Genomic DNA, 22,661 nt, shown 5'->3' on the forward strand with positions numbered 1-22,661 from the left:
TGGCTAAAGGGAATAATACGTCCGTTGCATAAAAAGGTTGATCAACTGGAGTGTAAGAACTATAGAGGCATTACTCTGTTAGCATCTGCGTATAAAATCTTCGGCAATGTATTGTTTGAAAGACTTAAACATTTGACAAAGGATATTGTTGGTCAATATCAATGCGGATTTACTGCTGGAAAGTCAACTACACATCAAATTCAAGCACATAGGCAGATTCTAGAAAATTCGTTAGAATATATTATAGATACACACCATCTTCTCGTCGACTTCAAAGCAGCTTACGACAGTGTGAAAAGAACTGCATTATATAATGCAATGATAGACTTTGGGATCCCATCTAAGTTAGTTAAGTTGACCCAACTAACAATGCAAAACGTAAGCTCATGCGTTAGAATTGAAGGAAAAAATTCTTTAGCATTAATAATGGTCTAAGACAGGGAGCGTGCTGGCGTGTCTACTCTTTAATATATTAATAAAGAAACTAAGTATGAGAGACATGGTGCACTCTTTTACAAGGTTTGCGGACGCGCCAAGTGAATTAGGACTTGTGGAAAGTGGAAAACGAGGAAAAAACCAAATATATGTTGGTTTCTAAAAACCCCCGAAATATCCAACAGAGAATTCAAATTAACAACCATACCTTCCTAGCAAGTCAGATAATTCACATATTGGCTCGCTAGTAAACGCAACAAACACGACAAGCGACGAAAAAGACGCATAGCAATAGCAAACAGAACTGTTCACGGTCTCCAGAAACATTTAAAAAATAAAAATATAAAACGTGCAGTAAAGCTCAATATAAACAAGACCTTCATAAGACCGGTTTCAATATATGGGGCTGAAACGTGGACCTTATCTCAAAATGATGAAAGACTTCTTGGTATTTTTGAGAGAAAAATTCTTAGATAGATTTTTGGGGATGTAAATGAAAATGGGCTATGGCGTCGAAGATACAACTTTTGAACTATATCAGTTATACACAGATCCAGATATTGTGAAATTCGTTAAAGTGCAGAGACTTAGATGGACTGGACACATTGCTAGGATGTCAGATGACGGATACACAAAGAGATTAACATTTTCAAAACCAGAGGGCACAAGAAGTAGAGGACACGACCACGAAGGAGATGATGTGATAAGAAGACAGATTCTAAGGGTCAGAAGATCAGGTCAGGAATCGACAGGAGTGTCGACTTCTTTGTGAGCAAGCCAAGATCCACAACGGATTGTCGGGCCACTTATGATCCTAGAAGAATTGTTCAAACAGAAGATATAAGGAAGGGGAGGGGGATAATGCTAAAATTTTAAAATTCAAAACCTTCGATCAATTTCGACGTTTATACTACTACATTTAAAAAATGTGTGGTTGGAGTATGACTTGAACCATGCACCCACTACACCAGCTCACAATGAATTAAATCTACCAGCTTGTTGAGCTATTGCACCGTTCATATTATAAGTGTATAGAGTCAAAAATTGTTTCACTAAATACTTGCGTAAAATTAAACCAACACATCAAAGTCTTGTGTACACAATGTGGTATCAATACTAAACCAAACCTAACCTAAATATACCTGCCTGGTAACTGCCACATTGAAAACATCTCTTTAAATGATACATTTTTAGTATCACTTAAACCATATTATTTAATTTTTTCCAAAAAAATATTTAAATTGACTAATAAAGATCTTTTTTAAAGGTTTTAAACCAAATCAAACACCGAGGTCGATTGTTTAACCGAAGTTTTTGGTACAATGTAGTGAAATATAGCTGCGTGTTTGTCTAGACATTTTCTAGAGATAGTAAATTTTATAATATCAAACAAAAGTTTAGTAATGCATGCGGATTAATTGATATTGAAATGTTTTTTAGGAACGGATGACTTTGGATTATTTAAACATCTTCAAACAACAGGCTTCTATAAACTAATAAAGAGACAAAACTCAAGAACAATTATGTGCAAAGACAAAGAACAGGAAGGAAGCATAGCAACACAACACAGTGAACTATTGGAAAGATGGACAAAATTCGTCAAAAAAATGTTTTAAAAAAAAATAAGGAGGATGCATTATATATTGAAATAACACTGGATTAAAACGATAAAACAGAAATGAACCCACCCACGTTCATCATATATTTGTCCACTACTGAAAGTAGGCCTCCCGTAAAATTTTCCACCGATTTTTATCTTGGGCTTCTTACATCCAATTTGTTGTTTCAATTTATATTATCCATCCATCTAGTCGGTGGTCGTCGTCTTCTTATTTCTAGGTTTGGTACTTTATCTCTAATAGTACATTGATCTTACCATAGCGTGTTGGGTACGTCTTATTTTATTTATTGTGCCTTTTGTCAGAGTTAGTGTCTGCATCATATGTAAGGACTGGTAAAACACATTGGACGAACTAGTGTAGAGAATTACCAGACAAAGAGAAGAGAAGAAAAGAGTAATATAAGTGTGGATGATATGTTGAATAAAATAATATCTGTAATTCAGTGGTAGATAATAAACTTAAACCAGAAAACAACATAAAGAAACAGCCGCGGATGAGACAAGAAATATTAGAGCTAGTGGAAGAACGAAGAACATACAGAAATAAGAATGAGGAAAGGTATAAAGAAATAAACAAAATCATTAAAAGAAAGATTAAAGAAGCAAAACAATCATGGCTACAAGATCAATGTATAGAAATAGAATCCCTAGAACAGAAGCATAAAACTTAACAGGAGGAAACGGATCACGAAGTCGTAACTTAATACTAGAAAAGCACAACAATCTGCTCTACGAAATTGAGAGAGTACTTGAGAGATGGAGGCAGTACATGGAAGAATTATTCAAGGAAGAGACAGAAGTCAGTGTTTCTGGATGTTCAGAACCAGAAATAACGCTCAGTGAAGTAACATGCAATAAAAAGACTAAAAACCAACAAAGCACCTGGGCCTGATAACATACAAGCTAAATTATTGAAACTATTTGAAAAGAACCAACTCAAACTCCTAACGAGTCTACTGAACAAAATCTATGAAACTGCAGAATTTCCTACAGATTGGCTAGTTTCCAACTTCATCCCTCTCCCCAAAAAGGCAAATGCCACCAGATGCTCTGATTACAGAATTATAAGCTTAATAAGCCATGCACTCAAAATCCTTCTTTCTGTTATTCACTCTCTCATATATAGAAAACTTGAAGAAAACATTAGCAGTGTTCAGTTTGGGTTTAGAAGCGGACTGGGAACGTGAGAGGCCCTATTTTCCATATAAGTATTGATACAAAGAGCTCGTGACGTAAATTGCGAAGTCTACGCATGCCTTATAGACTTTGAAAAAGCATTTGACAAGGTGCAACATCAAAAATTATTTCAGATACTGAAAGAATCTAATGTTGATGACAAAGATTTACGCCTAATTAAAAATTTATACTTACACCAAAGGGCAACTTTGCTGTAAGTATAAATGACAACGTAGACAACGACACCTTACAAGAATTCACGATAAAACGGGGAGTACGTCAGGGCTGCATTCTATCACCGACGTTGTTCAATACTTACTCGGAAATGCTGTTCAGGGAAGCTATTGATGGTTTAAGAGAAGGTATAAAAATCAATGGTGAAATCATAAACAATTTAAGATATGCGGGCGATTGCGATAATGCGGAGTATCTGCAAACATTAATAGACCGTGTAGTGGAAGCCTGTGAGAGATACGGCATGAAATTAAACGGTAAAAAGACCAAAATTCTTGTAGTCAGTAAAAACGACGTAATTCACAGCTAATAATGAACCCTTGAAAATAATCGACAAAATCACATACCTTGGATGCAGCCTAGATAAGTAATGGGAGCACTCACAAGATGTATAGAAAAGGTGAGAGCTGTCTTCAATCGCCTCAGGAAGATTTTATGTAATATGCACCTGAACATTGATATAAGAACACGAGTCTTGAGATGATATGTATTTTCTACCCTTTTATATGGAGTCGAAGCCTGGACCTTGACGGAGGCGACATCCAAAGTGTTAGAAGCCTTCGAAATGTGGTGCTACCGCCGCATGCTCAGAATTTCCTATATCCATCATGTTACAAACAACACCGTGATCCAACGTATGAATAAAAATTTAGAAATTATGTGTATCGTGAAAATCAGAAAAATGACATACTTAGGACATGTGATGCTGAATGAGTATTAACTAATTCAACTAATTTTACAAGGCAAGATAGAAGGCAAAAGATCTCAAGGGCGCAGAAGGACATCGTGGTTGAAGAACATCAGACAGTGGGCAGGACTGACTACCATACATCTATTTAGAGCAGCTGTCAACAAAGTTGTATGGACCAACGTGATTGCCAACATCCACAGAAGATATCAAAAGAAGAAGAATATACCAGGGATGCCACCACACAATCTTCAGTTGAAAATTGGTTCACCAATTATTATTCCGTTACGCAATTTGAACCCACAAAGAATATGCAGCGGCACACGTTTGGCCTTTAAAAGTATTACCGGAAATATTTTTAAAGTTGAAAATATTTTCAAAAACACTTTTGACTGGGAGATTTGAAGGAGAAATCGTCCTTTTGCCACGTATCCCAATGATGCTCTCATATACCACAATACCATTTAAAAGGCTCAATTCTCCGTTCTATTAGCATTCGCGATGACCAATAACAAATCTCAAGGCCAGACAATGTCCGTTTGCGGCTTGGATTTATGAAATCCATCTTTCTCACATGCTCAATTATATGTTGCATGCTCACGTGTTGGTAAACCATCAAATTTATTTATATTAGCAAAAAACAAATTAACGAAAAATATTTTGCTCCAATTAGCGGTTAATAATAGGTATAATTTTGAAGTAAAAACCAAACTTTTTATACCTCATTTGTGGAACTTAATTCATATAAAAGTTAACCATAACAAATTTTATATATAATCTTAAAAATCAAGAATTTTTGGTGAATTATGTTTTAATTGCTAATATCATAAATTTTTTTTGACGCTAAATTCTGACAGTTCTTAAGAATGGATTTCATTATATTTACCAACTCTGCTAAAAAATAAAACATAATATTAATAGTCGTATAATATACAAGCCACAACAAAGCGTGGCCGGATCAGGTAGATATTCCATAAAACGATAATCACAATAATTAGGGTTTTATTTTGATCGTATTATTCGTGATCTATTTACTAATTGATGTATGTAATTATAGACGTATGCTATGGAATCCTTAATCAAAATACTTACTTAAAATTATTACATTAAAAAATTGAAAAATATTTCCATAATAAATTGCTGACTGAAACGATTACTTTGTTCTCTTTCTTCTTTTATATTTCTATGTTAAATTGGTCTGTTTTTAAATGCCTCTTCGCTTTATTATCCTCGATAAAAAAATAATGAGAGAAATATGTCTATTTTTCTTCTTGTTGTTTATATGTATAATTGGATAATAATCGGCCTGTTTTTTTTAAATTGTCTTCACAATATCTTTTCGTAGTTTTCGTTTAATAGAAACAAAATGTTTTGTCAAAAATGTTCAAAAAACAGTGTATATTAGAAAAAGCACACACTTATCAAACACCACTCTGTATAAAATGTACTTTTTAAATACCATATGGTATAAACCTTCAGAATCCACGTAGAAAAATGTATATTATCTACCTGGAATTATCTAGGTTGAGGTAAAACCTCCTCGTTATTGGTATACAACATGCATTCAGCCTTGTGGATAATAACAAAGTAAATATCTTTGCCGACTCAAATGTCGATCATTTAAACAATTGTAAGTGAGCTAAAATTTTCTAAAAATTGGAAAGTTACAATCGATAAGATTGTAAGTAAAAGAAAAGTGGAGCGAAGTTTTATCTTAAAAGTAGAAGACTCTGGTTCTACAATAAAAATGATCTGGTCCTTCACGAGAATTTAAATTCCTTAATGACAATGTCACTGTCACGAATACTCACTAACTTCTCCTAATTGTCTATTATAACATAAAATGCCAAATAAGTAATAACATTGACACTGCGATTTTTTAAAAATACAAATCACACACTACAAGTGAAGAACAGGGTCATAAGACGTAGGTATGTGATTAATATTTAAAACAGAACAAAGAAGTTTGTCGAAAAATATATTATTTTAGACAATAGTATAGGTACAAAATTAAAGTTGATATGTTTGTAGTAAACAGCTTATTTCCATGAAATCTTTCTTTTTCGTTATTTACACAAGGTAAACAAGGATTCGATTTAATTACATTAAATAGATGTAATAAACATATTATATTTTAACTGATCTAATACATGTTTGGTGTTTGTAGTCAAGGTGATTTTGATGTTATCTGAGGTTACATATTTGCCTCTTATTTCTTCAATCAAAATGTGATTTCACCGTCAAAGGAAGAGAACAGTTTCTGTTGGTTGACAAAGATTATTTTTGTATTAACACGTTCAAGCCGGAGCGACACAGGGGGGGTCGCTAACAGTTTGTCCGTAACAGCGGAGCGACCCACCGGTGGGTCGACAGATCTTTAGCTCCTACAGACGATGCGATCCACCGGTTTGTCGCGAGAATCGTATAATAAAAAAAATAATTATGACGAAAATTTCAAATATACATCTATTTTAAAAATTTAAAGTTGTAATATTATATATCTATCAATATTGATAATGCTAGCATAGTTTTTCAATACAGAATAAATTATTTCACAAAAATACAACAAACCAGTTTGAATGAAATTTTATTACAATTTTATATTAGATGCCATAAAAAATTGAAAATACTTAAAAATTATTATTAATTATGGATAATATTAAAAGAATCTAGACATAAATAAGGTTTATTTTCACAAGTATCACAAAAGGTTGGTACTATTTCTGTTTTTCGATCTGCTTGGAGTTTTTCATCACTTTAAAGAATTCGCTAGGGCGAGAACTGCGGAAATCCTAACCGAGCTTTATGTGGGCTTTCTATGCATAATGAATCCTACTCATCCATTTGAAGTGTCTTCACCTCTAAAATGAAATACTTGTCCTAATTTAAGAGTAATTTAGGCTTCTCGTCTTTACCTTATTTCACTGAAGCCGATGATGTCTTATTTTATGTTTTTCAGATCTTCCTTCAGTTTCATCATCTTCTGGTATAATATAAGAGTTCTAACACTGTATGAAGCGATATGCATTTGTCGCTCTTTGTAGTAGCCTGATTTTTTCTGGGGATTCTTAGCACCCTCTGCTCCAAATCTATTCCAACCATTACCTTGGTTGAGGGTGTTGGAGCCGCCGGAGACTGAGGGCCGTTCAGTAGTTTCGTCTTTCATGGAAAATAACTTTTGGGGTTTTAACCCATTAAACGCCACGCTTTTAGTTGTTGGCCACGCGAGTTGGTTTGGAAGTGGGAGAGGAAAGGGTGGAGATGAGAATGCTTTGGGTTTGGACATGGTTTCTCCGGGGATGGGATGCTGAGGAAATCCATGAACTCGCGTGGGCAGGTGTGCTATTCCTGAAGTAGATCTATCCCCTGCCGGGATGGCAGAGAAGTATCCACCCGCTACCCCTACTCAATAACAAATGCTTAATTATAATCCGCAGAGAAGAAGCTACTCAAAAACAAACATAATAGCGTATAGAGGTCAAAGAGAAGAAATACCTCTTCCTAGACTTTAATAAAGAAACATTTTTTAAATTTGTAAAGCTACTTGATAGGTAGCGAAATAATTTTAAATCTTTTACTGTAAATAATCTGAGAGATATAATCTTTATTATATATACTGTATACTTTATTATATATGTTATATATAGTTAGGGTAATCTTATATATTAAAACAGCTAATATTATAAAAGAAAATTATCTATAGGGGCACACAGCAAATACTTGTAAGTCAAAATATTATCACAAAAAACGTTTTCATTGTAAACATAGATTATTGAATTAAGGGGTAATATATAAAAAATATTCCTCAGATAGTACCAGCGCAATTGCGTTTCAGTTTTCAAGTAACTTTTTACTTTTCACATTTTTTATCTATACATTAAAACCCATTACTTCTATTAGCACTAGCGGTTGCAGAATCTTACCATGAATTTTTGCAATCAAAAACTCCGGTAAAAACAGCATTCCGCTGATATAAATGTTGTTGTGTAATGGATGTAGAAAAAAGATCAATGAGATCATTGCAAGGTTTATTGTACTAGTGCAGTCAACTCTTATGTAACTAAAGAATTTTGTAACCTTCGTCGGTTTTATGTATTTACTTATATTGTTGATGTAAACTTTTCAACTTGACAGTGGAAATAGTTTTTTAGATGTTAGAAAATAGAAAACTTTTATGATGTCGCTATAACTTCTTTTTATTTCTGCTTGCATACTCAAAGTTTTTACAAATTCTAAGAGATCTATGTCCAGCAGTAAAAGAGTTTGGTCTGATGTCGGTGGCAATGGGATCTACAACAATTTCGTCTTTGGTATTAATTTTGATACTTTGACGGAAAATTTTAATTTTTTGAACATTTATAAAAAATAGATTATTAAAAATATTTTTGTTGATTTATATTATTTGTACACTGCTGTAAACATTATTGTATTCAACATTTACATTATGTATAAAATATTTATTAATTCATGAAATTGCTGTACACACGGTAAATTTTTCTATTGGTGAAAAAAGTATCACTTTAGGCACCCATTTCATAAAGTATCATTTTATGTATATTGTTACGATAAGTATATGATTCATATTTACCTGTAAACATTATATTTCTAATTCTCTTCCTTTCAAGTCTTTTCTAGATCATACACCAGCCGGCAGAAACCCCAGGTAGTATCTGACGGGTCTCCTGCGATTCGAAGTTTCCAGAAGCAGTTGGAATGAAAAACCAGTCCGGGTGACCTTCTCGTCTGTTCGAAGGGAATCGCCGGAATTCTAGTCTAACGGTTGTTTAGTATAAATATAGATTCATGGAGAAATCCAGGTACAATTAGGAACTGGAGTAGAAAAGTTCGTCCATACTATTATAGTTGCTGACATCGAAGAGGATGTTATATTGGGAATGGATATAACGAATATGCATAGATTCCAATTGGATTTTAAGAATAAGGTAATAAAAGTTGGTAACGAGGAGATATTTCTTTATCCACATGATGACAACATTGTGCAAGCAGTCGTTAAAGAAGATACAGTCGTGCCTGCGAGAAGTGAAACGATCATAGTAGCGCGGTTACAGGGAATTGTAAACGAAGGTACACCTATTATGATGGAGCCTTGGAACCATGACGACGAGGTTGGCAGAGGAATTATAATTGGAAAGAAATACCTGTGAGACTTATCAATGTCAATGACTACCCAGTGACCATCAAGAAAGAGACAAAAGTAGGAACTTGTGTACCTGTGACATCCATAATCCGTCAGACGACAACATCCGATAATTCCAACGACAAATTCGACCAAATGATTGCAGTTGCTGGACAGTCTCTAAATCAGATGGAGAAAAGGAAATTAAGGGAATTTCTTCGGCAGTATCGTGATATCTTCGTACCGAAAGGAGGAAAGACAGGAAAACTACCGTTGTTAAGCATAAAATTGATACTGGTAATGCTAAGTCAATTCGCCAAACAGCTCGACGATTACCACAGGCGAAAAGAGAGGAAGCTGAAACAATTGTTTAGGAAATGAAGAAAGATGGGGTGATAGAACATTCTACGAGCCCATGGGTCTATCCGGTGGTCCTGGTTAAGAAGAAAGACGGAACGACGAGGTTCTGTGTGGATTACAGTTTGCTGAACAACGTTACCAAGAAAGATAGTTATCCTCTGCCTCGGATCGACGACACATGGGACACATCGGCTGGAAGTAAATTGTTTTCTACTTTGGATTTAAAGTCTGGATACTGGCAGGTAGAAATGGACCCAGTAGATAAAGAAAAGACAGCCTTCACCACAGGATCTGGATTGTGGCAATTTAACGTTATGCCATTTGGACTCTGTAATGCTCCTGCGACATTTGAGAGGCTGATGGAAAATGTGTTGAGAGGGTTATCTTGGAAAACATGCCTGGTTTATCTAGATGACATAATTGTCTTGGGAGAGACATTTGAAGAACATCTGAAGAATTTAGTAAACGTTTTTAATCGACTTAATGCTGCCCAATTGATGTTAAACCCTATGAAGTGCCAGCTATTTCCAGGTAAAGTCAATTATCTGGGTCATATAGTCAGTAAAGAAGGAGTGGCCGTGGATAAGGGGAAAATCGATTCCATTAAGGAATGGCCAGAACCAACGGACAACCATCAAGCAAGAAGTTTTCTTGGACTATATACTTACTACCGGAGGTTTATTAATAAGTTTCCAGATATCGCTAAGCCATTAACGCGACTTACAGAGGAAGCAAAAGATTACCGCTGGGATACAGACTGCCAAAATGCCTTTGAGACCTTAAAAAAGCATTTAATCATAGCACCATTTTAGGATATTCACTGCCAGAAGAAGAGTTCATCTTATGATATAAATTAAAGTAGTTGTGTTCTAGTTCTTAGTGAAAAGTGTAAAACTGTAATAAATATATAAAGATTCTAATAAACTCGTAAGTGTTATAAATGTAGAACCTTTGATAATAAATAAAGAAAATAAATTAGATTAATCAAAATACTGCAGTATTATAATCTATAAATATAATAGCTAAATTGCTAATTTCGGCATCTTGGTCGAAAATAAACATTTTTAAAAAAACATCTCGTACGCATTGTTTAAAATATAATTTCCATATCAGTCCAATTAATTCTGGAATTTTTTATGTTGCTTATCTTACAGTTTTTGTTTGTAAACGCGAAATTAGCATACACTAAAGACATTTATAACATAATTCTACATAATATATAAATATGAGTATAAGTAAACGTAGTCAAAATGTTTAAAATATTTACTGGAGTTTTTATCGCTAAAGTAAAAAGTAAATTTACAGAAAAAAATATAATAAAAGAAAAGACTTTTTAAAATATATCTATAAAGTCTCTTTTTATGCGATTTTAAAGTTGCACGGTTTGTATTTTATCCAAAAATTTATCAAAAAATTTCTATTATTAACTATTATAATTAAATATTAACTATGCACATCAGGATGTCAGTAAAATGAGCGTTTGCAATTCGGGGATTCCCTTGTTACGTGATGTCCTTATTACATGATTGCGAGTTTCGAATTGATAGGTATAACCTGTTATTGTTTTAAAATAATTTCTCTTAAAGGTGCTTCGTTTTATAAGTTTTTTAGTATTTTTCTAATTCTAAGTTGCAATATAATAAGCAGCGCGGTTTTCGGATTGAAACGTTTTAAGTGAGTGTCGTAAAGTTTTATTTTTGATCTAAAGAGGTTTTTGCCATCTCAATATTGTAAGTCTATTTTCTTTATTTCTTTTTTTAAGATTTTATTTGGACCAATGGAGAGAAAAAATATCAAAAACAATCAATTTCGTTGGAAACGAAAATTGCAATTTTAGATCGCTTAGGAAAAGGAAAAGGATCTACGGCAATTGAAAATCATTTTAATTTAGACGAATTAAATGTAAGAGCAATTAAGAAGAATGAAGTTGCTGTAAGAAAACCTATAATTTCTAGTACAAAATTAATCGCTTTTTGGACTGAGGAATCAATTCAAAGAAGAATTCCTGTAAGTGGTTATTTAATTTAGGAAAAAGCTCTTCAGTTTTATGAGTTAATGAAATAGTCAGAGCCACCAACTTCCACTTTCCAAGCTGGTAAAGAATTTTCAGCTAGTAAAGGATAGCTAAATGGGTTTATAAAAAGAAATGCACTTCATAATATCAAGATTACAGGAGAGAGTGCTACAGCAAATGAAGCAGCAGCAAAAATATTTCCACAGGAGCTAGCGAAAATTACTGAAGATGAGGACTATTGTGCCGATCAAGTGTTTAACGCTGATGAAACGATACTGTATTTAGCCCAGTCTGGTTATACAAAAATCATCGATTTCACGACAAAATGTTTCGCAGATATCTGAAGCTTCTAAGACATAGGTGGAGGTTACTAGATGACGAATAGATAAAAAGATACTCCTATTTTCACCTTGCGTTTTTTTTTAGCCAATAATTTATGGTCACAATTTGATTTTTTATCTATAAGTTTTTTCCCTTATAATTTAAATAAACAATATTTATACCATTTTTTTATATCAAAAATATCTTTATTTTTTCTGGTTTTTTGAATTAAAATTGATAAATAATTTACGGAGATATTTGCAAAAAAGCAGTTTTTTTGCACTAATTTATAAATTTATTTAATTTTTTTATTAACAAAACAAAATGTTATTAATACATTTCAACATTGAGGAATTACCGTCCTTTAAATTTTTGCGAAATTTCCCCCCGATCGGTCAAATAGTTTAAAAGTTATTCAATTTGTTTATCCCTGGGACTAATTATTTAAACCATTGAGCTTGCCCTATGAATGATGCTAGACACATTTAACAAATTTCATAGGATTCTCTAAGACTTATACTATCTCAGAAGTTAAATGAATATTGAGTTTTCATCGAAATTATTTACAAAATAAACGTTTGAAAAAGGGGAATGTTTTTTACTTATAAACAATTATAATAACTTCTATATTTTTCAAGCTACAGACTTGTACGTACAACCATTAGATAGCTGGTAAAAAACTCACATTTAACAAAAAAATAAACCTTCTATGAACAATAGGAACGAAGTTAGCGACAATTTTTTTGTTAATTATATCACCATTGTTTATAAACATTAAGAAGTAAAATTTGCACAAATTTTGAATGAAAATCTAAACTTTATATTGAATTTTATAGCTATAAAATTCATCCAATTTTTCGAAACTTAAAACCTTTCGAAACGAAGTTACTTTCGAAAGATCGACATAGGAAAGTGGAGGTGAAAGTGTTTTAGCTCCTCGCTGCAAAATTTAATATTATGGTTACGGATTTATCATTCAAAAGCTTCAACAGTTCTGTAGGAATTTCATCAGGTCCATTTGCTTTTCCATTTTTAGCGTTTCTTATTGCGTATTCTACTTCTTCTTTCAATATGTCTGGCCCAGTTGCATTTTATTCTCTAGATCGACAATAAGATTTCCATCTTTGTCTTTAAGTTTACCTATTTGGAATTTCTTTATGCTTCCTGTTATCTCTTTTACTTTTTTGTGCATATTGAACGCATCGTACTTTTTCTCATAGGTTTCCATTTCTTCACATTGTTCTTTAATCCACTCCTCATTGGCTTCTTTTATTCCCTTTTTTATGCGTTTATTTATTTCTTTGTATATGTCTGGGTAATTCTTCATCTTTCTTCTTTGTTCCATCAAGTCTAGTATATCTTGTGTCATCCACCCCTTATTCTTTGTTGTTGTTTTTGTAAGATGTTTCTTTCCTGCTGTTTGTATAGCTGTATTTATGTACTTTAATTTTTGGTTAACGTTGTTCGTATCGTTAATTTGTTGCTGCACTGAACGAAGGTTTTCATTTATTTCTTCTCCTGTTTCTTGTCGTATATTTTTGTTTCTAAGTTTATTTAAATCTAGTGCCTTTCTGTGTGGTCTTCTAATCTTTTTTGGTCTCGCCTCTATCACAGTAACTACCGGGTTATGATCTGAGCCTATATCAGCTCCTGGGTACGTCTTAGTACATTTAACAGCTTTATGATACCTTCTTGCTATCATAATGTAGTCTATTTGATTTCTCACTATTTTTTCTTTTGTATGTTGTGGAGATGTCCATGTATATAACCGTCGAGGAGGTAATTTGAAAAAGGTATTTGTTATTACGAAGTCTTCACTTTGGCAAAATTGAATCAATCGATCTCCTCTGTCATTTCTGTTTCCAAGCCCATATTTTCCTACTTGTTCTCCTACCTTACCTTGACCCACCTTGGCATTAAGATCGCCCATTAATATGTTAATGTATGGAAAAACTGACTTAATAAGTGAAGACAAACAACCTGCAACAAAAAGGTTCAGACCTGACAGTGAAGTCGAATAAATGATCCAAATTTTAACTTTTAAACCAATGTATGTAAAGAAAATAAAAAAAGTAAAGTTCAATAAACATTGCAAAATTTAATAAGGCCAGTGATGAAAAAATCGACTTATTTTATCAAAGCAGTAAGGCAGATTAGATTAATATTGTATATCATATTTGTAAGAAAAATAGAATAAAAATCAATATTGTTAATTATAAAAATACAAATAATTATAATTAATATAAGGAATATAATAATATAATGTGTAAAAAATTACCTGAAATTTAATTTATAAAATATATAAGTATTATTACATCATTGATATAAAATGAAAAAACATATGTTGATTTTCCGGGATGTTCCGAAATTTATGGGGGGTGAAAATTATGTCATCATTATTAATACTTCGAGAGACTATTCGAGCAAATTAAAAAAAAGTAAGTATTTAGGGTGAATTTCAAATGGACTCAATTTTTCCGAGTTTTCCCATATTTTCCGTCAGTGAAAACTATGTAGTTATTCATATTTCGACGAGCTACCACAGAATAAAAAAAGAGGCTTGCAGCTGCAAAGGAAGCCGAGATAATGTAAATTTTTCCTACGTGTTGCAATTTGAATTTCCGATGCCGAAAAAAAAACGGAGGTGAAACTGATATCCTCTCCACTTTCCTATGTCGATCTTTCGAAAGTACCGTCGTTTCGAAAAATTAGATAAATTTTGTAGCTATAAGTTTCAATATAAAGTTTAGATTTTCATTCAAAATTTGTGCAAATTTTACTTCTTAATGTTTATAAACAATGGAGATATGATATTTTTAAAAATAGTCACTAACTTCGTTCCTTCGTTTTTTATTTTTTAATGTGAGCTTTTTTACCATCTATCCAATGGTTGTACGTACAAGTCTGTAGCTTGAAAAATATAGAAGTTATTACAATTGTTTATAAGTAAAAAACATACCCCTTTTTCAAACGTTTATTTTGTAAATAATTTCGATGAAAACTCAATATGCATTTAACTTCTGAGATAGTCTAAGTCTTAAAGAATCCTATGAAATTTGCTGAATGTGTCTAGCATCATGCATAGGGCAAGCTCAATAGTTTAAATAATTAGCCTCATGGATAAACAAATTAAATAACTCATAAAATATTTGACTGATCGGGGGGAAATTTTGCACAAATCTAAAAGATGATAATTCCTTGATGTTTAAATGTATTAATATCATTTTATTTTGTTAATAAAAAAATTAATAAAATTTATAAATTAGTGCAAAAAAACTGCTTTTTTGCAAATATCTCCGTAAATTATTTATCAATTTTAATTAAAAGAACGGGAAAATAAAGATATTCTTGACGTTAAAAAATGACATAAATATTGTTTATTTAAAATATAAGGGAAAAAATTTATAGACAAAAAATCAAATTGTGACCATAAATTATTGCTTAAAAAAAACGCAAGGTAAAACTAGGAGTATCTTTTCATCTATTCATCATCTAGTATCCCCTACCTATGTCTTAAAAGCTTCAGATATCTGCGAAACATTTTTTCACCTTTTTTTTTAACCAGACTGGGCTAATTGGAAAAAAACTGCCTAAAAGTTCTTACATCGCAAAAGATGAAAAAACTGCAAGTGGACATAGAGTAAGTAAAGATCGAGTAACATTATTACTTTATAGCAATGCATCAGGAGATCGGATGTTGAAACCGCTTTTAGTAAATAAATCTCTTAGACCACGTGCTTTAAAAGGCAAATAATTAAAACAGCTGCCAGTGTATTGTATGGCTAACAAGAAAGCCTGGGTAACAATTGCTATTTTTACAGAATGGTTCAATAATTGCTTCGTGCCAGAAGTAGAAGCCTATATGAAGGAAAAAGCTATCGATTTTAAAGTTTTATTAATTATTGACAATGGAGCAGGCCATCCACACTTAGAACATCCAAACGTTCAAATAGTATTTCTTCCGCCCAATACAACAAGCCATTAAATCAAGGCATAACAGTTTACAACGTTTGAAAAATATTACATAGACACAACTTACAAATTCATCGTGAATAAACTAGAAAATGAGCCCTTAACAGTAAAAGATGTGTGGAAGCAATTTTCTATTTTTGATTGTTTGATTCATGTTATATCCGCTCAAATAAGACCAAGAACTTTAAATGCCTGTTGGAAAAAGGTTTGGCCAGCATGTGTAATAAGCAATGCAACCATTCAAACAAAGACATTATCACATGAAATAATTAATTTTGTTCATAAAATTGGCGGAGATGGTTTTAATACATTCAACCACGATGATACAGATGAATTGCTTGTGGATGATGAATTAAGTGACTATGATATAATTAATCATAGTCATCATCAATCGTCTAGAAGATGATAATCATCATCATCATCATCCAGCCTCAAGAGTCCACTGCTGAACATAAGCCTCTTCCTCATGTTTCCAACCCCGTCTATCTTGCGCCGCTCTCATCCAGTTTTTATTGAGTCTTCTTAAATCGTCAGTCCATCTTGTAGGTGGTCGACCGACGCTTATCTTGTCTTCCCTTGGCCTCCACTCCAATAACCTCTTTGTCCATCGCCCATCTGTCATTCTGGCTATGTGTCCTGCCCATCTCCATCTTAATCTGGCTATCTTCTCGATGATGTCAGTCACTCCGGTTCTTCTCCTGATGTCTTCGTTGGTTATTCTGTCTCGCAGAGTTATTCCTAACATGGACCGCTCCATTATTCTCTGCGTGACTCTCAGTTTGGTAGCTGCTGCTTTTGTTAAGGTAAGTGTTTCTGCTCCGTACGTCAAGACTGGGAGGACGCACTGATCAAATACCTTTCTCTCTAGGCATGTGGGCAGCTCACTTTTAAAAGTTTCTCTCAGTTTTCCAAATGCTGCCCACCCAAGGCCGATTCTTCTCTTCAGTTCATGAGTCTGGTTATCCCTGCCAATCATAATTTCATGTCCCAGGTATTTATATCTATCTACGAGTTCTATTTCTTTCCCACCAATACTGATGTTCTGGTTGGGTACCAAATTGGTCATGATTTTTGTTTTCGAGATATTTATATTTAAACCTACACTTTCTGTGGCCACAACGAGTTCCTGTACCATCTCTCTTGCCATACCTAGATCTTCAGCTATTATAAGTATATCATCGGCGAAACGTAAGTTGCTTAGATATTCTCCATCTATTTTTATTCCCTTTGTCATCCAATCCAAATTCTTAAAAGCATGTTCTAGCACCGTATTAAAAAGTTTAGGTGACATTGGGTCTCCTTGTCTAACCCCCCGTTCTATTTTTATGCGATTACTGTTAGTATGTAATCTGACAGTGGTTGTTGCCTGCAGGTATATTTTGTATAATAATTTAGTATATCTATAATCTAGCCTGTATTCTTTAAGCGCCTGTAATATTTTGCTTAGCTCAACTGTGTCAAAGGCTTTGAGAAAATCGATAAATATTAGAACTAGCGGTTTATTGTATTCCACCGCTTTCTCTATTAGGATTTTTATACTTTGTAGATGGTCATTTGTTCCGTAAATTTTTCGGAATCCTGCCTGTTCCCTTGGTTGATAAGTCTCTAATTTTCTTTCCATTCTCTTAACTAGTATTCGCGTAAACAACTTATATATATATATGGCTGAGGAGGCTAATCGGTCTGTAATTCTCTAAATTTGCTTTGTCTCCTGCTTTGTGTAATAGAATCATAGTAGCGTTGTTCCAGTCTGTTGGAATATTGGCGCTGTGAAGGCAGATATTGAAAAGTTGTTTAATTTTTTCAAGTAATACATCCCCTCCAATTTTTAGTGCTTCTGATACTATTCCATCTTCACCCGGGGTTCGATTATTTTTCATTTTCTTCAGGGTTTCTTTGATTTCTGATCTTGTTATATCGGGCATTAAATCTGATCCTTGGTTTAATACCCCAGTTTTTAGTGTAATTGGAGGTTCCGTATTGTTATCTTTTTTTCTTGATCTATATAACTCTGTGTAGAACTCTTCGACTATTCTTAATATTTCATCTCTGTTCGTTGTTTCTTCTCCAGTGCTGTTTCTCAGTTTGTTAATTTCTATTTTCCCCTTTTGTACGCTCCTCTTCAAAACTTTCATGTTATTTTGCTCTATTGCCTGTTTTGTTTTTTCTACATTGTAGTTTTTTATGTCTTTTCTTATTGCCTTTGTGATCGTCTTATTTATTTGATTTATCGCTTCTTTGCTTGTAGTGTTATCTCCTTTCATTTGTCGCCTTAGTTCTATAAGGGTTTTCGTGGGTTGACCCAGTTTTTCATCTTTTTTGCTTGTCGGGCAATAGATGGAGAAGATGATAATGGTGAGGAAGAAAAAACAACCCCCCTCACTGCCAAATTAATTCGAGAAGGTCTTCAAATTTGTAGTAAATTAGAAAATTATTTTCTTATTACGGATCCTAATTCTGAACGAGCCTTTAATTTACAACTTGGGCTGAAGAACTGAATGTCAGGATATCGTGAGCTACATAAAACATTATTAGCATCATCATCGCAAAGTTTAATTACTGATTACATTGTCAAAAAAGGAAGAGCTACACAGAACGAGACTGAAATTTATGAAAATCCATCATCTTTACCGCAAAATATCTATTGCACAGACAGTTTCTTCTGACGATGAAGATGATTTTAAGCCACTTCGCAAACGGTGCAAACCATTATCAGATAGCGATAATGATTAAAAACGTAAATGTAAAACTATACGTACCTATTACTTTGCCACAAAATAAAATTAATTAAGTTTTGAATACAAGTTTTTTTTAAGCTTTTGTATGAATTTCTTTAAGATATTCAAAGTAATTTATTATGCAGCTTATTTGTTTTAATTTCTGCAAATGTTTTTGTTTTTGTCTTGGTTTTATATAATTTTAGAAGGCACGTATCCCTACTTTTTCAAGGCAAATAATATTTTTTGGAACGTATCCACCGCATAAAACGAGACATTACTGTACAATAAATTTATCAAGGAACAGGGAGGAATGGCTAGAATAATAGCACAAGGCATATTGGGCACAAGATGCTGAAATAATAATTAAAAAACATCTTCGTTATTAAGATCTCCGGTATTAAAAAAAAATCCCCGTTGACTCTTTTTTTTTAGTAAAGAAAAAAAGATGGAGTATACATAATAAATGATAGAAAAAATGGTCCTACCTTGACTTGTCACAAAAATAATATCACCTATTTATCGGTAAACACTCACATTGATCACAACCACTCGTTTCGACCGGTCCTCGTCAATTCGCGGCACCACCAAATTGATTTCACCTGTCGCTAACGTTCAAGCAATAAACTGCCGATTGTTGTTGAATACCTTCCTTTACTTCATTTTCTCGAGGACCCCCACTATCGTGGATATTTAATTTGGTCTAATGTTAATGTGTGTCTGTATAATTCTATTTAGTTCACTCACCTTAATTATTAACTATCTAGTATTCCATAATATTATATAAAACGTAATTCCCAATTTTTTTTCCTAACAAACGGTTGTTTTATTTATTACTAAATAGAATTGTAGATTTTGTACCGGTTGTGCTTCCTTATATAATAAAATGGTGTGTATATTTTTATTTAATTAAGTTTATGCATTAATCGAGCCCTTTTTAAGTTTAGTTCATATAATTCTTCTTTTTTTTTATTTAGTATCCATTGTTTGTTACAATCTGTCTCATGGCTAACAATATCCTCTTCTTTATAATTCTATAGCCCTTGTTGAGCCTTGGCTTCCTTGGCCTTTAAAGAATGGCTACTTTCAGCTTTCTCATTCAAGGCTAGTGCTCTCTAGAGTGGCGTAGATAGCCCCACAGGGGCCCCGTAACAAAGTTTGTCGCGAGGCCCTTCCCCACGACTGACATTGGTTTGTGTTAAAAAATGTTCATCAAAAGAAGCAAAAACGCTTGTATCGAACATAATATTTATTAAATATAGTTATAAAGTATACAAATATAATTACAAATAGGTACAAATGATCCTTCGAGCGAATAATATGTTACCCAAACAATTTAAAAATTAACTTTTCTCGTCTTTTGTTATTATTATTATTATTACTATTATTACACATAAGCAAAGACAGAGGGCCAAGTTCCTATTATGCCGAAAAACAAAGAAATTTCATTAGTAACCTACTAGTAGATTACAACATTAAAAAAAAATACAATGTACAATTTTTGGTTTAAAAGAAAAACAATATTTTAACTATAATATAAAACGGTCAGGTCTGTTTTTGAACGCGTTGGTAGATGGCGCAGAGACAATGTTATCATTAAGGTTATTCCAGCACTCAAAAACTCTATTTGGTAGAAAGTTCTGTCTTGGTCTTGTAGAAAAGTTCTCTTTTTTAAGTTTCAACTGATGACCTCTGAGGCGTTCATCTTGATTTATAGTAAACATTGCATCGAGATTTCCAAAATTAAATTTATATTTTAAATGTTGTAATTAAGTCTTCACGTTATCGGCAAGTTAGGTTAGCCATACTGTTTTTCTGCATAAGAAGGTCTTCTCTGATCCAAAGGAATTCGAGCTGCGCTTAGGTACACGGTCAAAGGCTTTAGAGAAATCTAGATAGACAACGTCGACCGGCTGCGAACTGTTAAGGGATGACGTCCAGTCGTTAACACAATATAGAAGATTGGTTAGAGTAGAGCGACCAGAGACAAATCCATGCTGTTTTGTTGGAATAACATGTTCCTGGAGAAGAAATTTGGTCATTTCCTCGAAAATAATGGCTTTCATGACTTTGCCAACTACTGGCAGCAAGCTAATCGGACGATAACTGTTGGGGTTGAGTTTGTTGCCTTTTTTAAAAATAGGGGTGACGGATGCTAATTTCCAACTAGGGGGTAAGGAGTTCTGGATAAAAATAGATTGCATAATTAACTTAAAGAGTATTGCAAGCGTGTCTGCGCATCTTTTTAACAATTTTGGTGTTAAACCATCTAAACCAGGTGAAGCGGCTGAGAGAGGTTTAATTAAGTGTTGTTTAACATGATCCACTGTGAATTCAACTTGCTGTAGGATGCGCCGACACGATTACAGTTAATAGCAGGTCAATAGATAGTAATCATTTGATTCTTTAGTAAAAACCTGTAAAAATGTTAAAGAGAGAATTTCGGAAGATTCTTTGTCAGATGAGCATAAAGTCTAGTTGGGTTTTTAAAGTAGAGGAATCGAAACTTTAGACGTCAAGGAGAAACGTATGTATTTGTAAACTTTTTTAATGTTACCACTTTTAATAAAATTTGCTTCAAATTTTGTATTAGAGTTTTTAGAGATGTTTGTAAGCTATTTGAAAATCTGCGGTGGCTTTGGCAATCACTGAGAAGCCCGGTGTGTTGAAATTTCCGCCATAGATGTCGTTTGTGATTAAATTGTTTTATTACTGTTCGATTTATCCAGGGTTTAAGGTTGTTTTTATAAATCTTACGGAAGGTGGTGTTTGTAGAAATTATATTGTGGACGGTATCGAGAAATGCAGTCCACATTAATGAGGGGTCGTTTAAATCTGCCAAAAATAAATGCCAGTCGATTTGAGAGAGTTCAGTGTCAACTTCAGAAAAGTGGCTAGTAGCATATGTTCAATATTATTTTTGCGTGGTAGTATTGGATTGAACTGGATGTGAGCCATTATAAGTGCATGATCTGACTTTCCTATAGGAGAACTGACTTCGAGAGATGAAATCAGCTGTTCGTCATTAATAAGCACTAGATCTAAAGTAGAAGGTTGGTTATTAATTTTAAATCTAGTAGGTTCTGTGATGAGTTGTTGTGTCAGGTTCGAATTTACTACAAAGCTTTTAAATAAATTATGAGCATTTGCGGCGTCAGATAATGAAGTTATTGACCAGGTTATCTCTGAGAAATTAAAATCTCCAGTACTGATAAGATTATCAAGAGATGATAGTTCTTCAAGTTTTGTAAAAAAACAATATCGTGTGCAAGTAGTGTGGGGAATTAAACAAACAATGTACTATTACGAATTAATAGTAATTAAATTAACACGAACTATTCCTTTGATAGCTCTGGCAAGATAAATGAACTTTTACTCATAGGTGCAAATATTTCAAAAATTTTCAAAATTTAAATGGTTGCAATAAACAATCAAAAACAATTTATAGGTACAGGTAAAACTAGGTAAAACTTACTGCTTGGTCTAATTACCATGGTTTGCACTACTTTATGAAAACAACGAACAAAACGAATTCAATATGATGGTTCACTGTAGGGTTACACGCTCTTGTGTCTTTAGCTAGATGTATTCCCGAACCTCAGCGGTACTTATAGGGATCGTAGTAATACAGGGAGGACAAATGTATTGATTAGTTCACACAACCATATTTGAATTTAAACAATTAGTGTAACAGGTGGACGATATTATACATACTAAATTAAGGCAAAGAGACTTTTTAGTTACAGATAAGTGAATTGCATCTATTCCAGGAATCTCTAATAGCTTAATGTTAATTTTGAAAGTTGTGGTAATAATATTAGATAAATAAATGTATACACCGCCACCCACATGATCCCACACGATTTCTCTGTCTTAACGATATATTGTATATCCAATTATATTAACAGAGGAGTTAGGAATTGAGGGTTTAAGCAAGGATTCGGCAATACAAATAATGCCCAGTTTAAGAAGTTGCACTGTGCATA

The 22,661-nt window shown here is 33.2% G+C and overlaps 1 protein-coding gene across 1 annotated transcript in view; it reads right to left on the bottom strand.

Annotated features, from left to right (window-relative positions):
• Positions 1-19,321, bottom strand: part of LOC140441012 (cationic amino acid transporter 2-like) — a 109,209-nt gene extending 89,888 nt beyond the window's left edge. The window contains exon 1 of the mRNA XM_072531403.1: positions 19,164-19,321. The gene's annotated coding sequence lies outside the window, so the exon portion shown is untranslated. The remainder of the gene's footprint in view (positions 1-19,163) is intronic.
• Between the last annotated feature and the right edge of the window lie 3,340 nt (positions 19,322-22,661).

This window comes from Diabrotica undecimpunctata, chromosome 5 (genome assembly GCF_040954645.1).
Source record: "Diabrotica undecimpunctata isolate CICGRU chromosome 5, icDiaUnde3, whole genome shotgun sequence".
In the NCBI taxonomy this organism is placed as follows: Eukaryota; Metazoa; Arthropoda; class Insecta; order Coleoptera; family Chrysomelidae; genus Diabrotica; species Diabrotica undecimpunctata.